The sequence below is a fragment of the Suncus etruscus genome, chromosome 10 (genome assembly GCF_024139225.1).
Source record: "Suncus etruscus isolate mSunEtr1 chromosome 10, mSunEtr1.pri.cur, whole genome shotgun sequence".
NCBI classification, from domain to species: domain Eukaryota; kingdom Metazoa; phylum Chordata; class Mammalia; order Eulipotyphla; family Soricidae; genus Suncus; species Suncus etruscus.
In genome coordinates, this window is record NC_064857.1 from 21,445,947 (window position 1) to 21,450,009 (window position 4,063).

At 36.2% G+C, this 4,063-nt stretch overlaps 1 non-coding gene across 1 annotated transcript; it reads right to left on the minus strand.

Moving 5' to 3' along the window:
- Positions 1 to 250: 250 nt before the first annotated feature.
- Positions 251 to 383, minus strand: LOC126021120 (small nucleolar RNA SNORA51). The gene has a single exon (XR_007499731.1). It is a non-coding gene; the product is annotated as a small nucleolar RNA SNORA51 (small nucleolar RNA).
- Between the last annotated feature and the right edge of the window lie 3,680 nt (positions 384 to 4,063).

Below are 4,063 nucleotides of genomic sequence, written 5' to 3' on the forward strand. Positions count from 1 at the left end.
CTATGCTTACCTGTATGCCACACTTTACTGGAAAATGTGTTTACAAATGACTTTCATTCTGGGGTCATATGATCTTTTAAGTATCAATGGAAAAAGAAAAAAGAATGGCTGCATTCCCTGTCATGTTATAGAAGATCATTTTAAACTTTTTAATGCCTGAAAAGCTCACCACCTTTATATGTTTAATGTCATTGTAATAAATGGTATAAGTGAAATATAAAGTACAAATTATACACTACTGAACTATTTTTCTTGTCCCCCAATTCACAATACAGACCAGGCAAAGGGCCTGTGTTGAGGTGTATATGGGGTGCATTTATTGTACCTCCTCTTTCTATACTGTCAGTGTAAAGAACACAGCCTGTGGTAAGAATTGGGAGGTCTTATCTTTTCTTTTATTTATTTATATATATATATATATGTCCTTCACCAGTGCAACATTTCCATGACCAATATCCCAAGTGTCCTTCCTCCCCAACCCAGAGACAAAATAAAGGAGGACTGGAGGGTCCAGCTCCCAACATGAAGCTCACCACAGGGATCGTTTAGTGCAGTCACAGAAATAATTACACTGAGAACTATCATAACAAAATGTGACTGAATGAGGGAAGTAGAAAGCCTGTCTAGAGTACAGGCCGGTGTTGGGTGGGGAGGAAGGACTACTGAAATATTTAAAAAATTAAGCAATAAATTTAAAAGATCAATTTAGTAGAAAACTGTTGGATATTTTTGGTTCACCCAGAGCTCATAACATACTTTTATTTCTACACTTGGTGATCACTCTTTATTGTGCTGGGGAAACTAAATGCAGCTCCAGAGATATAATAGGGGCAACTGTGCAAGGACCCCTGTTCAATTTTATAGACACAGGAAAGCAACTTTACAATACTTACATTAGAATTTGACTTGCTTGTTGAGTGCATTTCTTTGTAGAGGGTTATTTATAATATTATATTTTTAATCTTTTTAATATACACTCATGAAGGTTTGCTTGAGAGATAATAGTACAGTGAGTAAAGATCATGCCTTGCACATGATTATTCATACATTCCATATAGTGTCCTAATACCCTCTAGGAATGATTCCTGAGAGCAAAGCAATGAGTTAACTATAAGCACTATCAGGTATGGCCAGCCGCAAAACAAACAAGCAAAAATTAATATATAACATGTAATTTTTTACATATTTTAAACTATTTAGTTGAAACTAATGAGTATTATATTTAAACAAGTATGTTCAGTGTGCAAAATATGTTGGTGTGTAGTCCAAGGTAATGGTAATTTTATGCTTTACAAGTTATTGGTAAATAACTTTTTTTTAATCAGAAAAGGTAGTGGAGATGTCTATTTGTTTTATTTTTTTAATTTCTAAATGAATTGTTGTTTTGGATTATCTCCATATCATTATAAAATTCTTATGGTTGTAAAGTAATATTTTCCCAATGAGCCATAACCAGATTAACTGGACATGCATTCTTTCTGGAATCCTATTTTTCCTTTCAATGAAAATACAAAGAGACAGGATAGTATCTTGCTGCCAAAATATTAGATATTTTACATTCTTTTTTTTCATAATTGTATTCACAAACTTTGTTAGAGATGGACTAAAAAGCATTACATGTTTAAGTAATAAATTCTTAGCACACACCACAAAAGACAAGAACAACCAGTGTTGGCATGGAAATGAGGAGAAAGGACTTTATTTCACTGCTGGTGGGAATTCAGACTGGTTCAGACTTTTGTAAAATAATATGGAAATACTTCAAAAAACTAGAAATTGAGTTTCCTTCCATATGATACAGCAATACCACTCTTAAAAATATAACCCAGGAAAACACACAAAAAATTACAAAAATGTCCTCTGCACCCCTATGTTCAGTGTAGCACTATTTACAATAGCCAGAATCTGGATACAATCTAGGTGCCTGACAACAGATGAGTGGCTAAAGAAACTACAGTATGTCTACACAATGAAATACTATGCAGCTAGTAGGAAAAATGAAGTCAGGAAATTTCTTTATACATGAATAGATGCCAGGGCATACCTAAGCTTTTAGGGGGGCTCAGCCCACCAGATGTGTCCTCAGATTTTCCTGGTGGGTAGAACTAATTTAACCCCCGTGGGGTTCCTCAAAAGGCCCGCTATGGACGCCTTTTTCCCCTGAGTGGATGGTTGAGGAATTTCCAAAGAGATGCCTGGCATTACATTTTTAGCCAGCATTTGACTATCTCTCCTTTGTATATATCAGGCAAAATAATGGCCTCTATCAAATAACTTGGCTCAGAAATTCCAGCACCAAAGTTTATTTGAGAACCCCTTTTTCTGGATATAGCCAGCCCTAAAAGCAAAGACAATTTTTCTCTCTTTTTCAAACATGTCCTTTGCAGCTGCAGTTTCTGGTAATCAAGGGTTTAACCAGAATGCAGATCTTGACTATTGACCCTCCTTTAGAGAAAGGGAAACTCATTTTTGGGGATTTGGCTCCTCCCTTCACTTAATCTCTAAAACAATAGAGTCCAGTCTAAATAAGATCAAGTTCCTAGATATTTTCTACTCCCTCCTACTTCTAATTTTGCATTTAAAGTAAGCTTGCAAAAAGTTACCTTGAGTTATGACCTTCTCGTTTGTAACCTGAATTTTTACAGTCACACCCATAGTTTAGGTATTGTTACTGTTTTACTATGCTTTATAATTATAATTATTCTTTACCTCTGGCTAATTTTACCCCTATATATTCCCCTGCTCAAAAAATTAAACTCGTCGCACTCCTGCCAGAAACGTGTTGACCCCACATACTCTATGTGGTTTCATTTATTTTATATTTCATATTTCGCCATCCGTGCAACCCACTCTCCCTAAAGTAGATTCACAAAAATCTCACTGATGGCTGTAGGACAGAAGCTGCCTACAACAGATAGACATAGAGATAATTTTGCTGAGTGGAATTAGCCAGAGGGGAAGGGATAGAGATATAATAATTCCACTTATCTGTGGTCTATAAGAAAAATAAAAGACAGTATGGTAATAATATTCTATGACAGTTAGAATGAAGTCAGGAGGTCCAGCCGATGGTAGGAAGCTCTCCATAATAGAAGTGAGTCCAGTTAGAGTAAAGAAGGGTCTAGGACAATGATAATAGGAACTGATTGCTTTGGACAAGAATTCGGTGATGAAAGGGATGAAAGTGACACAGATGTTACACCTTCATTAACAATAGTGCAAAACAAAGTGTCAAAAGGGAAAGAGAGAGAAGGAGAGTAAGAGAGAAGCAAATTGTTTGCACTAGGACAAGCAGGGGTAGGGGGAGGTAATGGCAGAAAACAGGAACATCTGTGGAAAGAAGGGTGCACTGGTGAAAGATGGTGTACATTGTATGACTAAAACCAACATTGAAAATTTTGTAACCATAGTGCTTAATAAAGGAATTAATAAAAATGCACCCCCTAAAAAAGAAAAAAAATCCTCAGAATCACCCAGTTTCTATTTTTTATTAATGCCACAGTTAAATTTTTGTGTATACATTTGGTGTCAGTCCCATAATTTTATCCTCAGCCAACACTTGAGCATAACATTTAAGAACGTGTGACATGATATGGGGAAGATTCTGAAGGGCAAGTTTTATTGAGCTCAAGATTGACATTCAAGCTTTAAAGCAAACTGATTTCTATAGCCATATTAGAATGCCCGCAATTTAATCCCCTTTAATAATATTTAATATTCCCCAGTAAATCAATTATTTACGATGGAATGATATATAATGTACTCCATTATTAGAGGTCATATGTTACTTCTCTCTCACATTTCCTACATATTTGAAAAAACAAGCTTTCTGTCATAAGTCTGGCAAAAACCTCACACCTAGTTAGGTAAAAAGCCAATGTTCTTGGGGCCAGAGCGGTGGCATAGTGGTAGGGTGTTTTCCTTGCACACATCTGACCTAGAATGGACCGTGGTTCAATATCCTGGCATTCCATATGGTACCCCCAAGCCAGGAGTGATTTCTGAGTGCATAGCCAGGAGAAACTCCTGAGTGTCACCTGTTGTGCACCCCCCAAAAAAAAAG